This window comes from Oncorhynchus masou, chromosome 12 (genome assembly GCF_036934945.1).
Source record: "Oncorhynchus masou masou isolate Uvic2021 chromosome 12, UVic_Omas_1.1, whole genome shotgun sequence".
Taxonomy (NCBI): domain Eukaryota; kingdom Metazoa; phylum Chordata; class Actinopteri; order Salmoniformes; family Salmonidae; genus Oncorhynchus; species Oncorhynchus masou.
Window position 1 is genome coordinate 75,326,614 of NC_088223.1, and position 19,511 is coordinate 75,346,124.

The window sequence follows — 19,511 nt, forward strand, 5'->3', positions numbered from 1 at the left end:
TCTTTCGGACATTGGGTTCTCAACCAACTGGCACGTATTTTGTGGTTTATGGTGTAGCCTAACCCTACCATTCTACCAGGCTAGTTTTGTTGTCCATTTGGGTGTTATACTTCAACTCCATAAAAATACAGGTACTGATATTAATTGGCCCTTTGTTGTCCCCCTGTGTGTAACGGTTGTCTGTGGTGGAAGAAGGTGAGAACAAATGCGCAGCGTGGTAAATGTTCATATTCTTTAATAGAACTCAGAACACTAAAATACAAAAACCAACAAGAGAACGACATGAAACCGAAACAGTTCTGTCTGGTACAGATACGAAACAGAAAATAATCACCCACAACTCAAGGGTGAAAACAGGCTGCCTAAGTAGGGTTCTCAATCAGGGACAACGATTGACAGCTGTCTCTGATTGAGAACCATACCAGGCCAAACACAGAAATACCAAATCGTAGAAAAAAGAACATAGACTGCCCACCCAACTCACACCCTGACCATACTAAAACAAAGACATCACAAAGGAACTAAGGTCAGAACGTGACACTGTGGGTGTGTGTGTGTCTGCGTTTGTGTGTATGTACAGTGCCTTCAGAAAGTGTTCATACCCCTTTACTTAGTCCACATTTTGTTGTGTTACAGCCTGAATTCAAAATGGATTAAATATATTTTCTCTAACCCATCTACCCACAATACCCCATGAAAAAGTGAATTTATTGAAAATGCAAAACAAAAATACACTTTGTATAAGAAAGTATGTGGACAACCTTTTAAATTAGTGGATTTGGCTATTTCAGCCACACCCGTTGTTGACGGGTGTATAGAATCGAGCACAAAGCCATGCAGTCTCAAATAAATCAAATTTTATTGGTCACATGCAGATGGTTAGCAGATGTTAATGCGAGTGTAGTGAAATGCTTGTGCTTCTAGTTCCGACCATGCAGTAATATCTAACAAGTAATCTAACAATTTCACAACAACTACCTTATACACACAAGTGTAATGGAATGACTAAGAATATGTACATATAAATATATGGAAGATCGATGGCCGAATGGCATAGGCAGGATGCAGTAGATGGTATAGAGTACAGTATATACATATGAGATGAGTAATGTAGGGTATGTAAACATTATATAAAGTGGTATTGTTTAAAGTGACTAGTGATACATTTATTACATCCCATTTTTAATTATTAAAGTGGCTAGAGATTCAAGTCAGTATGTTGGCAGCAGCCACTCAATGTTAGTGATGGCTGTTTAACAGTCTGATGGCCTTGAGAAATAATCTGTTTTTCAGTCTCTCAGTCCCAGCTTTGATGCACCTGTACTGACCTCGCCTTATGGATGATAGCGGGGTGACCAGGCAGTGGCTCGGGTGGTTGTTGTCCTTGATGATCTTTTTGGCCTTCCAGGTGTCCTGGAGGGCAGGTAGTTTGCCCCCTGTGTTGCGTTGTGCAGACCTCACTACCCTCTGGAGTGCCTTACAGTTGTGGACGGAGCAGTTGGCGTACCATGCGGTGATACAGCCCGACAGGATGCTCTCGATTGTGCATCTGTAGAAGTTTGTGAGTGTTTTTGGGTGACAAGCCACATTTCTTCAGCAACCTGAGGTTGAAGAGGCGCTGCTGCGCCTTCTTCAGCACGCTGTCTGTGTGGGTGGACCATTTCAGTTTGTCCATGATGTGTACGCCGAGGAACTTAAAACGTCCACCTTCTCCACTACTGTCCCGTTGATGTGGATAGGGGGCTGCTCCCTCTGCTGTTTCCTGAAGTCCACATTCATCTCCTTTGTTTTGTTTACGTTGAGTGTGAGGTTATTTTCCTGACACCACACTCTGAGGGCCCTCACTTCCTCCCTGTAGGCCGTCTCGTCGTTAATGGTTAATGGTAATCAAGCCTACCACTGTAGTGTCGTCTGCAAACTTGATGATTGAGTTGGAGGCGTGCATGGCCACACAGTCATGGGTGAACAGGGAGTACAGGAGAGAGCTGAGAACGCACCCTTGTGGGGCCCCAGTGTTGAGGATCAGCGGGGTGGAGATGTTGTTTCCTACCTTCACCACCTGGGGGAGGCCCGTCAGAAAGTCCAGGACCCAGTTGCACAGGGCGGGGTTGAGACCCAGGCTCGAGCTTAATGACGAGTTTGGAGGGTACTATGGTGTTAAATGCTGAGTTGTAGTTGATGAGCAGCATTCTTACATAGGTATTCCTCTTGTCCAGGTGGGTTACAGCAGTGTGCAGTGTGATTGCGATTGCGTCGTCTGTGGACCTAGCTCAGTTACCTTAGCTTTCTTGAAAACAGGACAATGGTGGCCCTCTTGAAGCATGTGGGAACAGCAGACTGGGATAGGGATTGATTGAATATGTCCGTAAACACACCAGCCAGCTGGCCTGTGCATGCTCTGGTGACGCGGCTAGGGATGCCGTCTGGGTTTAGTTTGTCTGGGAGGAAGACATCAGTTTCCGCGATGGGGCTGGTTTTATTTTTGTAGTCCGTGATTGACTGTAGACACTGCCACATACCCCTCGTGTCTGAGCCATTGAATTGCGACTCTACTATGTCTCTATACTGACTCCTAGCTTGTTTGATTGCCTTGCGGAGGGAATAGCTACACTGTTTGTATTTTGTCATGTTTCCGGTTGCCTAGCCCTGATTAAAACAGTGGTTCGCACTTTCAGTTTTGCGCAACTGCTGCTATCAATCCACGGTTTCTGGTTGGGGAAGGTTTTAATAGTCGCCGTGGGTACAACATCACCTTGCTAATAAACTCGCTCACCGAATTAGCGTATACATCAATTTTGTTGTCCAACGCTATCCAGAACATATCCCAGTCCACGTGATCGAAGCAATCTTGAAGTGTGGAATCAGATTGGTTCGACCAGTGTTGAACAGACCTGAGCACAAGATTTTCCTGTTTCAGTTTCTGTCTTTCACATCAGGCGCCGACAGAGAAGGCCACCTCGCTCCATTAGGAAACTATGCATTATTTCGTTTTTATGTATTATTTCTTACACTGTTACCCCAGGAAATCTTAAGTCTTATTACATACAGCCGGGAGGAACTATTGGATATAAGAGCAACGTCAACTTACCAACATTACGACCAGGAATACAACTTTCCCGAAGCGGATCTTCTGTTTGGTCCACCACCCAGGACAATGGATCGGATTCCAGCAGACGTCCCAAAACAACGTCACCGCAGAAGTGGCAGATGGAGCGGTCTCCTGGTCAGACTCCGTAGACGGGCACATCGCCCACTGGGGGGGAGTCGTGCTGTGATCATAACAACATACAGGAACTCAATTCCTTTTGTTCACCTGACCTAGAATTCCTTACAATCAAACGCCGACCGCATTGTCTACCAAGAGAATTCTCTTCGATTATAATCACAGCCGTGTATATCAATCTCCATTGACAAACATTGGCAGTAGAATGGCCTTACTGGAGAGCTCAATGACTTTCAACGTGGCAGCAAATTTCTGCCCTGCTACAGCAAATGTATTTATAAAGGCCTTTTTACATCAGCCAATGTCACAAAGAGCTGTACAGAAACCCAGCCTAAAACCCCAAACAGCAAGCAACGCAGATTTAAAAGCACAGTGGCTACGAAAAACTCCCTAGGAAGGCAGAAACCTAGAAAGAAACCTAGAGAGGAACCAGGCTCTGAGGGGTGGCCAGTCCTCTTCTGGATGTGACGGGTGGAGATTATAACAGTACATGGCCAAGAAGCTAAAACATTCATAGATGACCAGCAGGGTCAAGTAATAATAATCACAGTGGTTGTAGAGTGTGCAACAGGTCAGCACCCCAGGAGTGAATGTCAGTTGGCTTTTCATAGCTGATCATTCAGAGTTTGAGACAGCAGATGTGGTAGAGAGATAGAGTCGAAAACAGCAGGTCCGGGACAAGGTAGCACTTCGGGTGAACAGGTCAGGGTTCCATAGCCACAGGCAGAACAGTTGAAACTGGAGCAGCAACACGACCAGGTGGACTGGGGACAGCAAGGAGTCATCAGGCCATGTAGTCTTGAGGCATGGTCCTCGGGCTCAGGTCATCTGAGAGAAGAGAAAGAGAACACGAGAGAGGGAGAGTGAGAGAGGGAGAAAGAAAGAAAGAAAGAAAGAGAGAAAGTGAGAGAGAGAATTAGAGGGAGCATACTTAAATTCACACAGGACACTGGATAAGACTTGAGAAATACTCCAGATATAACAGTCTGACCCTAGCCCCAAACACAAACTATTGCAGCATAATTACTGGAGGCTGAGGCAGGAGGGGTCGGGAGGCACTGTGGTCCCGTCCGACTGTACCCCCGGACAGGGCCAACCAGGCAGGATATAACCCCACCCACTTTACCAAACACAGCCCCCACACCACTAGAGGGATATCTTCAACTACCAATTTACTACCCTGAGACAAGGCCGAGTGTAGCCCGCAAAGTTCGTCCCCACGGCACGAACCCGAGGGCGGTGCCAACCCGGACAGTAAGATCATGTCAGAGACTCAACCCACTCAAGTGAAGCATCCCTCCTAGGGATGGCATGGAAGAGCACCAGTATGCCAGTGACTCAGCCCCCATAATAGGGTTAGAGGCAGAGAATCCCAGTGGAGAGAGGGGAACTGGCCAGGCAGAGACAGCAAGAGTGGTCCATCGCTCCAGTGCCTTTCCATTCACCTTCACACCCCTGGGCCAGACTACACTCAATCATAGGATCTACTGAAGAGATGAGTCTTCAATAAAGACTTAAAGGTTGAGACTGAGTCTGCGTCTCTCACATGGATAGGCAGACCATTGCATAAAAATGGAACTCTATAGGAGAAAGCCCTGCCTCCAGCTGTTTGCTTAGAAATTCTAGGCACAATAAGCAGGCCAGTGTCTTGTGACCGTAGCATATGTATAGGTATGTACGGCAGGACCAAATCGGAAAGATAGATAGGAGCAAGCCCATGTAATGCTTTGTAGGTTATCAGTAAAACCTTTAACTCAGCCCTAGCCTGAACAGGAGAGGCTAGCACTGGAGTAATATGATCAAATGTTTTTGTTCTATTCAATATTCTTGCAGCCGTGTTTAGCACTAACTGAAGTTTATTTAGTGCTTTATCCGGGTAGCCAGAAAGTAGAGCATTGCAGTAGTCTAATCTAGAAGTGACAAAAGCATGGATACATTTTTGAACAGAAAGTTTCAGATTTTTGCAATGTTACATAGATGGAAAAAGCTGTCCTTGAAACAGTCTTGATATGTTCGTCAAAAGAGGGATCAGGGTTCAGAGTAACGCTGATGTCCTTTACAGTTTTATTTGAGATGACTGTACAACCATCAAGATTAATTGTCAGATCCAACAGAATATCTCTTTGTTTCTTGGGACCTAGAACTAGCATCTATGTTTTGTCCGATTTTAAAAGTAAAACATTTGCCGCAATCGACTTCCTAATGTCTGAAACACAGGCTTCCAGGGAGGGCAATTTTGGGGCTTCACCATGTTTCATCAAAATGTACAGCTGTGTATCATCCGCATAGCAGTGAAAGTTAACATTATGTTTCTGAATGACATCACCAAGAGGTAAAATATATAGTGAAATCATTAGAGGCCCAAAAACGGAACCTTGAGGAACACCAACATTTACAGTTGATTTGTCAGAGGACAAACCATCAAAGTGATATCTTTCCGACAGATAAGATCTAATCCAGGCCAGAACCTGCCCGTGTAGACCATTTTTGGTTTCCAATCTATCCAAAAGAATGTGGTTATTGATGGTATCAAAAGCAACACTAAGGTCTAGGAGCACGAGGACAGATGCAGAGCCTTGGTCTGACACCATTAAAAGGTCATTCACCACCTTCATGAGTGCAGTCTCAGTGCTATGATGGGGTCTAAAACCAGACTGAAGCGTTTTGTATACGTTGTTAGTCTTCAGGAAGGCAGACAGCTTTTTCACATTTTTTTGAGAGGAATGGGAGATTTGATACAGGCCGATAGTTTTTAAAATATTTTCTGGGTCAAGGTTTCGCTTTTTCAAGAGAGGCTTTATTACTGCCACTTTTAGTGAGTTTGGTACACATCCGGGGGGATTTGGAGCCATTTATTATGTTCAACATAGGAGGGCCAAGCAGAGGAAGCAGCTCTTTCAGTAGTTTAGTTGGAATAGGGTCCAGTCTGCAGTTTGAAGGTTTACATGCCATGACTATTTTCATCAATGTGTCAAGAGATATAGTATTAAAAAACTTGACTCAGGACAACTGAGCTTTGATGAAATACGCAGATTTAAAGAGGATTTTATTTCCAATGATGATTTTCCTCAAAGATGATCATGAATTTATCACTGCTGAAGTGAAAGACACATTCTCTTGGGGAATGCTGCTTTTTAGTTAGCTTTGTGACAAAATTAAATCTAGGATTGTTGTTATTCTCCTCAAATAAGTAGGATGATCGAGCTGCAGTGAGGGCTCTTCGATACTGCACGGTACTGTCTTTCCAAACTAATCAGAAGACTTCCGGTTTGGTGTAGCTGCCATTTCCGTTCCAATTTTCTGGAAGCTTGCTTCAGGGCTCGGGTATTTTCTGTATACCAGGGAACTAGTTTCGTATGACAAATGTTTTTGTTTTTAGGGGTGCGACTGCATCTAGGGTATTACGCAAGGTTAAATTAAGTTCCTCAGTTAGGTGGTTAACCGATTGTTGTACTCTGACATCATTGGGTAGGTGGAGGGAGTCTTGGAAGGGCATCTAGGAATCGTTGGGTTTTCTGAGAATGTATAGCACAGCTTTTGATAATCCTTGGTTGGGTTGCCCCGACCTCGAGCCTGCGTACCAGGCTCGTTCTCCTGTATATTATGAGTACAGTGAGGCATAATGTTAATGCTACTACTTAGCTTCGGCTGGTGAAGGTCCTGTAAAACCATGTCCAGATAAAACGTCTGGGGTGAAAAAGCTGATTGAAAAAAGTCGAGCGAGGGGGAAAAAACAAAAAAAATATACATAAAATGTTAATTAAAAAGTAAAAACCGTAATGTTGGCAGGTAGCAAAGTAACGATAGCAACAAAATGCACAGCAGTATGTAAACAAGTCCACAAGTTGTGACAGGAAATGACTTCAGCACTCAATGATGCAAAACATCAAAACATAAGTGCTGTTTCTGTGAAGTGGAAACTACAAGCAGCAACAATAGCTCAGCTGCGAAGTGGTAGGCCACACCAGAACAGGATCACCGAGTGCTGAAGCGCATATCGTGTAAAAATAGTCTGTTCTTTTCACAAGTGTAAAGAGGAGGAGGCAGTCGCAGATTTAGAACTACTGAATTTATAAACCTCTCTAGGGTATGTGGGACGTAACGTCCCACCTCGTCAACAGCCAGTGAAACTGCAGGGCACGAAATTCAAAACAACAGAAATCCCATAATTAAAATTCCTCAAACATACATGTATTTTACACCATTTTAAAGATATACTTGTTGCAAATCCAGCCACAGTGTCCGATTTCAAAAAGGCTTTACGACTAAAGCAAACCAAACAATTATGTCAGGTCAGAGCCAAGTCACAGAAAAACACAGTCATTTTTCCAGCCAAAGAGCAGAAATATAGATAAAATCAATCACTAACCTTTGATGATCTTCATCAGATGACACTCATAGGACTTCATGTTACACAATACATGTATGTTTTGTTCGGTAAAGTTCATATTTATATCCAAAAATCTGAGTTTACATTGGTGCGTTATGTTCAGTAGTTCCAGAGAGCCACATCAATTTACAGAAATACTCATAATAAACATTGCTAAAAGATACAACTGTTATGCATGGAATTTTAGATCCACTTCACCTTAATGCAACCGCTGTGTCAGATTTCAAAAAAACTTTACAGAAAAAGCACAGCATGCAATAATTTAAGTACAGCGCTCAGACACAAAAACAAGCCATACAGATATCCACCATGTTGTGGAGTCAACAGAAGTCAGAAATAGCATTATAAATATTCACTTACCTTTGATGATATTCATCAGAATGCACTCCCAGGAATCCCAGTTCCACAATAAATGTTTGTTTTGTTCGATAATGTCCATCATTTATGTCCAAATACCTTGTTCGCTTGTTCAGTACACAATCCAAACTCACGACGCGCGATCACTAGGAGCAGACGAAAAGTCAAAAAGTTCCGTTACAGTCCGTAGAAACATGTCAAACGATGTATAGAATCAATCTTTAGGATGTTTAACATAAATCTTCAATAATGTTCCAACCATAGAATTCCTTTGTCTGTAGAAATGCAATGGAACAGAGCTAACTATCACGTGAACGCACGAGACTGAGCTCGTGGCTCTCTGGCAGACCTCTGACTCATTCCCCTCTCATTCGCCCCCACTTCACAGTAGAAGCATCAAACAAGGTTCTAAAGACTGTTGACATCTAGTGGAAGCCTTAGGAAGTGCAATATTACCCCATAGACACTGTGTATTCGACAGGCCAAGAGTTGAAAAACTACAAACCTTAGATTTCCCAGTTCCTGGTTGTTTTTTTCTCAGGTTCTTGCCTGCCATATGAGTTCTGTTATACTCACAGACATCATTCAAACAGTTTTAGAAACTTCAGAGCGTATTCTATCCAAATTTAGTAATTATATGCATATTCTAGCTTTTATGGCTAAGTAGCAGGCAGGTTAATTTGGGCACGCTTTTCATCCACAATTCCCACCGTAGCACCGTATATAGCACCGTATATAAAAGCGGGATGAAACCCAAAGCCAAAATAATAAAGTTCTCAAGAAATAGCAGGAGAGATTCCTCCCAGGAAAACAAGCAACATCTACAATGACAGACAAAGACATACAGTGTGTCAGAGGGAGTATACAGTATATACAGTGATAAAGATGGGATTGGAACTAGGGTGCCGCCGATGGGCGTAATCCTTGGGCCAGCGCCTGCTGGATTTAGACCTCCATGGCTTCAGTCTCTGCATGCGAGAGAGGGTAGATGTGCCTCCGCGGGAGGGTAGAACCAGGCAGTAGGTCAATAGTGCAGTCCCATGGGCGATGAGGGGACAGTTACGTGGCACGAGTCTTCGAAAAATCCACCTGTAGGTCTCGGTATTCCTCCGGGATAGGGACGTGGGTGGCCTGGTCTGGACTTTCCACAGAGGTGGCACAGAGACACAGAGAGACACATCCCCTGACACTCCTGATAGGGGGTTGTAAAAGGGACTAAAGGGACTAATGCATAATGATAAGACCACTGACCGGTCTAGGAAATTGCCTGCAGAACCTGAGTCCCCTAGGGCAGGACTCAGTGAGGGGCCAGGATTGTCCGGCAAGGTGACAGGAAGGAGGACGGGCTGGGTGGACAGAGAGGAGCAAGGCACGTCCATGCCTACCTGGGAAGGTGCAGGAGCAGCGCTCGGCCTGTCGCTTCCTCGTCTGGTTCTCCTTCTGGGACCGGTGTTCCAGGGGTCCCTGCAGCAGGACTCCCCTGTTGACAGCAGTGTATACGTTCCTCTGGGGGAAGGTGCGTCGTGCCCACCTCCATGGCATCTGTCTCGCTGGAGGTTCCAGAAATTCTGAATTTATTAAAGCACCATATATAAAAGCATGACCAAGCCCAAAGTGCAAAATAATAAAGTACTCAGAAAATAGTAGGAGAGATTCCTCTCAGGAAAACACACAACATCTACAATGACCGACAAAGACAAATGACAGAGGGAGTATATATACAGTGATAGAGTGGGGATTGGAACCAGATGTGTGTAATGGTTGCGAGACAAGTCCGAGGTTGGTGAGTGAAGGGCATTTGCCAGCAGCAGGTTTGGCAGCAGCTAGAAGTCCGGCGATGCCGTACACCTGAGCTGGACAGGAGGCTGCTGTGACAGTCCTCAGTGGCAACATACCATCGAGTTCCAAACTGCCTAAGGCAGCAACGTCAGCACAAGAACTGTTCGTTGGGAGCTGAAATGGCTTTCCATGGCCGAGCAACCGCACCCAAGCCTAAGATCACCATGTGCAATGCCCAGCGCCGGCTGGAGTTGTGTAAAACTTGCTGCCATTGGACTCTGGAGCAGAGATCATGCTTCCAACGGACAAATGCCAGGAGAACGCTATCTACCTCAATGCATAGTGCCAACTGTAATGTTGGGTGGAGGAGGAATAATAGTCTGGGGCCGTTTTTCATGTTTCAGGCTTAGCCAATTAGTTCCAGTGAAGAGAAATCTTAACGCTACAGCATTCAAGGACATTCTAGACGAGTCTGTGCTTCCAACTTTGTGAGGACAGTTTGGGGAAGGCACTTTTCGCTTCAGCATGACAATGCCCCATGCACAAAGCGAGGTCCATACAGAAATGGTGTATCAAGATTGGTGTGGAAGACCTTGACTGGCCTGCACAGAGCCCTGACCTCAACCCCATCGAACACCTTGAATTGGAATGTCGACTGAGAGCCAGGCCTAATCGCCCAACATCAGTGCCCAACCTCACAAATGCTCTTGTGGCTGAATGGAAGCAAGTCCCTGCAGCAATGTTCCAACATCTAGTGGAAAGCCTTCCTAGAAGAATGGAGACTGTTATAGCAGCAAAGGGGGGACCAACTCCATATTAAAACACATGATTTCGGAATGAGATGTTTGACGAGCAGGTGTCCACATACTTTTGGTCATGTAGTGTATCTCATTTACATAAGTATTCACACCCTTGAGTCAATACTTAAAAGCACATTTGGCAGTGATTACAGCTGTGAGTGTTTCTGGGTAAGTCTCTTTCAAAATTCTTCAAGCTCTGTCAGATCTTTGTTGATCATTGCTAGACAACAGTGGAGGCTCCTCAGATGAGGAAGGGGAGGACCATCCTCCTCATTGAATTACAGAAAAATAAATATGTTAATACATGAAAAGTTATCATTTTCAGATAAAACTATACTAAATATAATCACATCACCAAATAATTGATTAAAACACACTATTTTGCAAAGAAGGTCTATAAGTAGCCTCAACAGCACTCTGTAGGCTAGCACCATGGTGTAGCCAGAGGACAGCTAGCTTCCGTCCTCCTCTGAGTACATTGACTTCATTACAAAACCGAGGAGGCTCATGGTTCTCACCCCCTTCCATAGACTTACACAGCAATTATGACATCTTCTGGAGTACGTTCTCCAACCTATCAGAGCTCTTGCTGCATGAACTGATATGCTGTCCACCCAATCAAGGGATCATAAATCAGAAAGTATGATTTAGCGGGTTTACTAATGCGCTAGTCCTATTAGCTACGCTGACTACGATGTTTTTTATTTTTTTGTTTTATTTTACCTTTATTTTACTAGGCAAGTCAGTTAAGAACAAATTCTTATTTTCAACGACGGCCTAGGAACAGTGGGTTAACTGCCTTGTTCAGGGGCAGAATGACAGATTTTTACCTTGTCAGGTCAGGGATTCACTCTTGCAACCTTTTGGTTACTAGTCCAATGCTTTAACCACTAGGCTACCCTGCCGCCTTACTTTAGCTAATATGGTGACAACGATGTAGGCTGTGTGTAGTGGTTTGGCTTACAGCTGATTTATTGTGCATTGAAGTACACAAGCGAAGGGAAGAGGTGAAAGGAGGAGAGTGCATAATGTAGATGCGAGAAGGAATGCAACGTGGCTGCTATGAAACTGTGAACTGTGTTTACGTGTGATCAGGGGTGTATTCATTCTGCCGATTCTGTTGAAAAATATTTCTTAAACAGAAGCAAATGGAACAACATGGGGATAAACATCCCTGAATTTGTCCAATAGAATCTCTCGTTTACAACTGTTGCAAACAGGATGCATGTTTTGGCATTTTTTTATTCATTAAAGGATTCCTTTTCAGTCTGTCAATTAGGTTAGTATTGTGGAGTAACTACAATGTTGTTGATCCATCCTCAGTTTTCTCCTATCACAGCCATTAAACTCTGTAACTGTTTTAAAGTCACCATTTGGCCTCATGGTGAAATCCCTGAGCGATTTCTTTCTTATTCGGCAACTGAGTTAGGAAAGACGCTTGTATCTTTGTGGTGAATGTGTGTATTGATACACCATCCTAAGTGTAATTAATAACTTCACCATGCTCGTCTACCAATAGGTGCCCTCTTTGCGAGGCATTGGAAAAACTCCCTGGTCTTTGTGGCTGAATATGTGTATGAAATTCGCTGCTTGACTGATGGACCTTAATTCAATGTGTGGGGTACAGAGACAAGGCAGTCATTTAAAAATTATGTTAAAACACTATTATTGCACACAAGTGAGTCCATGCAACTTGTTGTTGTGACTTGTTGAGAAAAATGTTACTCCTGAAATTTATTTAGGCTTGCCATAACAAAGGGATTACAGTAAATACTTATTGACTGAAGACATTTCTGCTTTTTCATTGTTAATGAATTAGTAAAAATGTCTAAAAACATTGATTCCACTTCGACTTTATGGGGTGTGTCGTCCAGGGATAAACAAATCTCAATGTAATCAATTTTAAATTCATGCTATAAAACAACACAATGTGGAAAAAGTCAAGGGGTGTGAATACTTACTGAAGGCACTGTAGGTCTGTGTGTATTTGCCTGTAAATCAATGTGGTTGTGTTAGAAACGCAGTTAGGTAGCCTACTGCATTCCTTCGAGGGATGGGAGACTTGAGAGGCCACCTAAAATACTGTGCAATAATTGGAATTGCTTTATCTTTTAGACTCATCGGTTAATTTGCAATTTTCCATTTAATTACTAACTCGCTCTCTGCATTTGCAATTAAAATGAGCACCGATAACAGAGAAGATGCCTTTTAGCTGATTCCACTTGGAATGAAAACACAAGCCAGGAATAGCAATCAGTATAGAAATCACAGTCACACTAACACACACAACATCCTCAATTTGTATGATTTGGAACGGAGCTCGTCAGATGTAATAAAAAATGTGAGCCAGGATCCTTTCCAAATCTGTGTTGAGTGGAGGGCTGAGTTGAGGGGGTGTTATGTTTTTGGCCTCCCTGGCACTTTTCCACTCATGTTGGTGTCAGGCCCAGGTCCTAGGATAGGATGGGATGAGCTCACTGGTGTAGCACGCATGTCCTCTGTGTCATCCTGTCTGTGTCAGAGTTGAGCAGCCGTTCACATCACTTCCTGTCCCTTCTGTCTGTCTGGATCTATGTGCTGTCTTGTGCACTTGTGACCCCTCAAACTCAAAGACACTTTCTATTCAGAGTAGAGCAGGCTCATGATTTATGCTAAATGGTGACTGGGTATGCTATACAGCTGTTTTTAAAGAACATTTTATAATGTCTCAGTTATTTGCATGGAAGTATCGGAATTTGTGCCCTGCTTTTAGTCTTTTCTGCCTGTAAAATACAGCTGAAATGGTGCAGTCCAAAGCAACTCTCTGCCTTGCTTTGGTATGACTCACAATGTCAATATGACTTAACTTCTGGGCACCTCTGATTGTTAACAATTACCATACAAGTTCAGCCTTCGTATTAAGGATGACAAATATAATCTATTCCACAGTACCGCTCCCAATCTTTCTGTAAACACACAAGCAATTACTGTGATTCATACCATAGCATCCTGAGGGACCTTCATGCTCATGACGAGACATGCTGATTCACTGATGTTGTGCTTTGCATGGGAAAAGTGTGTGTGTGTGTGTGTATGTTTTTTGTGTGTGTATGTGTGTGTCTGTGCATGCATGAGTGTGTCTGTGTGTGTTCAAAAGATGTAGTGTTGTAGAGGAGGGTAGCTTTCAAGAGGTCAAGCCAAGTGTGTCAGGTCTGCGTGTGTTGAACAGGGGTGTGTGTGTGTGTGTGTGGGGGGGAAGGAGTTGGTTAGGTCTGAATGTGCTGAACAGGGGTGTGTGGGGGGTGAGGAGCATACAGCATTGTCAGCAAGAGGGGATAGACACTCTGTATGTGTGTGCATGTGTGTTTGTACATGCTTGCGTGGATGAATATGCGTGTGTTTGTGTGCGTGTATGTATGAATGTGGGTGTATCCGGTGTGAAATGGCTAACTAGTAAGCTATGCATGCTAGTAGCATTTCAATCGGTGACATCACTTGCGCTGAGATATATTTAATCAATTTTTGAATTCAGGCTGTAACATAACAACATGTGGAATAAGTCAAGGGTTATGAATACTTTCTGAAGGCACAGTACATGCAAAGACAGACAGGTCACTGTGGGTATTTGTGTATACTGTATACACAGACAGACAGGTCAATATGTGTATTGGTGTAAATACAGTACACAGAAAGACAGGTCAACATGTGTATACTGTATACACAGACAGACAGGTCAATATGTGTATTGGTGTAAATACAGTACACAGAAAGACAGGTCAACATGTGTATACTGTATACACAGACAGACAGGTCAATATGTGTATTGGTGTGTACCGTATACACAGAAAGAGTGGTCAACATGTGTATACTGTATATACAGACAGACAGGTCAACATGTGTATTGTTGTATATGCACAGAAAGACATGTCAATATATGTATTGGTCTACATAGAGAAACCACTTGCTGGTACCACACTAGACAATACTAGAGATCAAGCTCAAATTAAACTGTATTCAAAATGCAACCTCTTACGGATCTCTACAGATAGGTGTCCCTTCCTCGGGACGGTTGAGCTAATTTGCGCTAATGCGATTAGCATGAGGTTGTAAGTAACAGGAAAATTTCCCATGACATAGACATATCTGATATTGGCAGAAAGATTAAATTCTTGTTAATTAATCTAACTGCACTGTCCAATTTACTGTAGCTATTACAGTGAAAGAATAGCATGCTATTGTTTGAGAAGAGTGCACAGTTATGAACTTGAAAAGTTATTAATAAACCAATTAGGCCCATTTTGGCAAAATTTTGAAGAGAAATGCAATGGTTCCTTGGATCAGTCTAAAACGTTACACACACACTGCTGCCATCAAAATCTAAATTGTGCCTGGGCTTCAATAATACATTATGGCCTTTCTCTTGCATTTCAAAGATGATTTTTTTTCTTTGTATTATCTTTTACCAGATCTAATGTGTTATATTCTCCTACATTCATTTCACATGTACACAAACTTCAAAGTGTTTCATTTCAAATGGTATTAAGAATATGCATGTCCTTGCTTCAGGTCTTGAGCTGCAGGCAGTTAGATTTAGGTACGTCAAAAAATTGAAATCAAGGGGTGGATACTTAAGAGGTTTAAACAATGCAATACACTTGACATTTATCACAATGTCAGGGTTCCAGGGTTATATTAAGGAATGCTCCTCGGCCAATAAGATTAGGTAGCCGGAATGTTGTTTTATACACTGCTCAAAAAAATTAAGGGAACACTAAAATAACACATCCTAGATCTGAATGAATGAAATATTCTTATTAAATACTTTTTTCTTTACATAGTTGAATGTGCTGACAACAAAATCACACAACAATTATCAATGGAAATCAAATTTGTCAACCCATGGAGGTCTGGATTTGGAGTCACACTCAAAATTAAAGTGGAAAACCACACTACAGGCTGATCCAACTTTGATGTAATGTCCTTAAAACAAGTCAAAATGAGGCTCAGTAGTGTGTGTGGCCTCCACGTGCCTGTATGACCTCCCTACAATGCCTGGTTATGCTCCTGATGAGGTGGCGGATGGTCTCCTGAGGGATCTCCTCCCAGACCTGGACTAAAGCATCCGCCAACTCCTGGACAGTCTGTGGTGCAACGTGGCGTTGGTGGATGGAGCGAGACATGATGTCCCAGATGTGCTCAATTGGATTCAGGTCTGGGGAACGGGCGGGCCAGTACATAGCATCAATGCCTTCCTCTTGCAGGAACTGCTGACACACTCCAGCCACATGAGGTATAGCATTGTCTTGCATTAGGAGGAACCCAGGGCCAACCGCACCAGCATATGGTCTCACAAGGGGTCTGAGGATCTCATCTTGGTACCTAATGGTAGTCAGGCTACCTCAGGCGAGCACATGAAGGGCTGTGCGGCCCCCCCAAAGAAATGCCACCCCACACTATGACTGACCCACCGCCAAACCGGTCATGGTGGAGGATGTTGCAGGCAGCAGAATGTTCCCCACGGCATCTCCAGACTCTGTCATGTCTGTCACATGCTCAGTGTGAACCTGCTGTCATCTGTGAAGAGCACAGGGCACTAGTGGCGAATTTGCCAATCTTGGTGTTCTCTGGCAAATGCCAAATGTCCTGTACGGTGTTGGGCTGTAAGCATAACCCCCACCTGTGGATGTCGGGCACTCATACCACCCTCATGGAGTCTGTTTCTGACCGTTTGAGCAGACACATGTACATTTGTGGCATGCTGGAGGTAATTTTGCAGGGCTCTGGCAGTGCTCCTCCTGCTCCTCCTTGCACAAAGGCAGAGGTAGCGGTCTTGCTGCTGAGTTGTTGCCCTCCTACGGCCTCCTCCACGTCTCCTGATGTACTGGCCTGTCTCCTGGTAGCGCCTCCATGCTCTGGACACTACGCTGACAGACACAGCAAACCTTCTTGCCACAGCTCGCATTGATGTGCCATCCTGGAGTAGCTGCACTACCTGAGCCACTTGTGTGGGTTGTAGACACCGTCTCATGCTACCACTAGAGTGAAAGCACCGCCAGCATTCAAAAGTGACCAAAACATCAGCCAGGAAGCATAGGAACTGAGAAGTGGTCTGTGGTCACCACCTGCAGAACCACTCCTTTATTGGGGGTGTCTTGCTAATTGCCTATAATTTCCACCTGTTGTCTATTCCATTTGCACAACAGCATGTGAAATTTATTGTCAATCAGTGTTGCTTCCTAAGTGGACAGTTTGATTTCACAGAAGTGTGATTGACTTGGAGTTACATTGTCTTGTTTAAGTGTTCTCTTTATTTTTTTGAGCAGTGTATATACTAGGATATATTTTTTGACTTACTATGAGGTTAATATGATTGTATCAAAAAGTTAGGTATTGTGTAGTCAGTATATACATATAGCCCACAGTCACATAGATAGACCATTAGAAACACACTGAGGTGAGCCTGCTGTGTTTACCTAACAGGTTGTGATGCAGGTAGGGGGTCCCTGTGTTTGTGTGTGTGTGTGCGTGTGTGTGTATCAACTCCAGAGACTCTATAAGCCAATGAGCTCCCCAGGGAACTCCACTTGGTACAGTAGACAACCCTGCAGGATTCCTCCAGCTCTGGACAATAGCAATTAGTCCACTGGCTGGAGCTTTAATTGGACACTGATTAGATTGGTGTTATAAGTATAACCTACTACCCACTACATCGGAAAAACAAGGGCACTTATTCCCTTTTGTGTGCAATGTTGTTTTCTTATTACAATGTCACTTATGCTGTGATGCTACATTGTTTGTGGACTTATTTAGAAGCTATGGTATACATATCTACAATGTATCATATGGTTGTATGTATGTATGTATGTATGAATGAGAGAGAGAGAGAGAGAGAGAGAGAGAGAGAGAGAGAGAGAGAGAGAGAGAGAGAGAGAGAGAGAGAGAGAGAGAGAGAGAGAGAGAGTAGAGTATGAGAGAGAGAGAGAGAGAGAGAGAGAGAGAGAGAGAGAGAGAGAGAGAGAGAGAGAGAGAGAGAGCTAGGACAGTCTGCAGCATCCGGCCTCATGCTACTTGCATCCGGCCTCATGCTACTACAGAATCTGAAGTCAAATATCTACTGTTTGCTGATGATCTGGTGCTTCTGTCCCCAACCAGGGAGGGCCTACAGCAACACATAGATCTACTGCACAGATTCTGTCAGACCTGGGCCCAGACAGTAAATCTGAGTAAGACAAAAAATAATGGTGTTCCAAAAAAGGTCCAGTTGCCAGGACCACAAATACAAATTCCATCTCGACATGGTTGCCCTAGAGTACACAACAAACTATACATACCTCAGCCTAAACATCTGTGTCACAGTTAACTTCCACAAAGATGTAAAAGATCTGAGAGACAAGGCAAGAAGGGCCTTCTATGCCGTCAAAAGGAACGTAACATTCGATATACCAATTAAACTTGATATAAACTTGATATACTTGAATCAGTTGTAAAATCCATTGCCCTTTATGGTTGTGAGGTCTGGGGTGAAACCAATAATTCACAAAATGGTACAAACACCAAATTGAAACTCTGCATGCAGAATTCTGCAAAAAATAACCTCAGTGTACAATGTAAAACACCAAATATTGCATGCAGAGCAGAATTAGGCCGATACCCACTAATGATCAGAATCCAGAAAATAGCTGTTAAATTCTACAATCACCTAAAAAGAAGCGATTTCCAAACCTTCCATAACAAAGCTATCACCTATAGAGAGATGAACCTGGAGAAGAGTCCCATAAGCAAGCTGGTCCTGAGGCTCTGTTCACAAACACAAAAAGACCCCACAGAATCCCAGGATAGCAACACAATTAGACTCAACCAAATCATGAGAAAACAAGAAGATAATTACTTGACACATTGGAAAGAATTAAGAAAAGCTAACAAGAATGGTATTTGGTCATAAACAGAGAGTACACAGTGGAAGAATACCTGACCACTGTGACTGACCCAAAATTAAGGAAAGCTTTGACTATGTACAGACTCAATGAGCATAGCCTTGCTATTGAGAGAGGCCGCCATAGGCAGACCTGGTTCTCAAGTGAAGACAGGCTATGTGCACACTGCCTACAAAATGAGGTGGAAACTGAGCTGCACTTCCTAACCTCCTGCCAAATGTATAACCATATTAGAAACACGTTTTCATCAGATTACACAGACCCACAAAGAACTCAAAAACAAATCAAATTTTGATATACTCCCCTACAGTATCTTTTGGGTGGAATACCACAGTGTGTCATCACAGCAGCAATATTTGTGACCTGTTGCCACAAGAAAAGGGCAACCGGTGAAGAACAAAACAATTGTAAATAAAACCCATATTTATGTTTATTTATTTTCCTTTTTGTACTTTTTGAACTATTTTAGCATCGTTATAACACTGTATATAGCCATAATATGACATTTGGAATGTCTCTATTCCTTTGGAACTTTTGTGAGTGTAAAGTTTACTGTTCATATTTTTTTCCCTCACTTTGTTTATTATCTATTTCACTTGTAAACATATATTTCCTATGACAATAAAGCCCTTTGAATTGAGAGAGAGACAGAGAATGTAGGAGAGACAGACGGAAAACACAGGGAGGAGAAAAATAACAGATAGTTCAGTATTCTTCCCCTCTCCCATTACTTAATCATAGCAGCACCTGGTGGCTGCCTTGCACAGTAATAAACCAGCCAACTGCTGCTCAGTCATTCTCAACACCAGATACATTTTACATACTGTACAGCAACTTCATCATTTTGTGGATTTAGTGAAAGGGAGTTTTCTGCTTACCTTTGTCAAAATGTGGCAATTGCTGCATAAGCATATTTATTCAAGTCATTAAATGCTTTTAAATGTTTTAAATAAAATGTGTTATCACCCTGTTAAATCCAAACAATCAAGTATTTTATTAATGTACATTGAAATGCACCAAGCAAGGTATTGAGAGTAGCAAGGAAAAAC

At 43.1% G+C, this 19,511-nt stretch overlaps 1 protein-coding gene across 1 annotated transcript in view; it reads left to right on the plus strand.

Annotated features, from left to right (window-relative positions):
• The window catches only part of LOC135550816 (homeobox protein PKNOX2-like), a 112,878-nt gene that overhangs the window by 45,896 nt on the left and 47,471 nt on the right, over positions 1–19,511 (plus strand). The gene's annotated exons all lie outside the window — the stretch shown is intronic.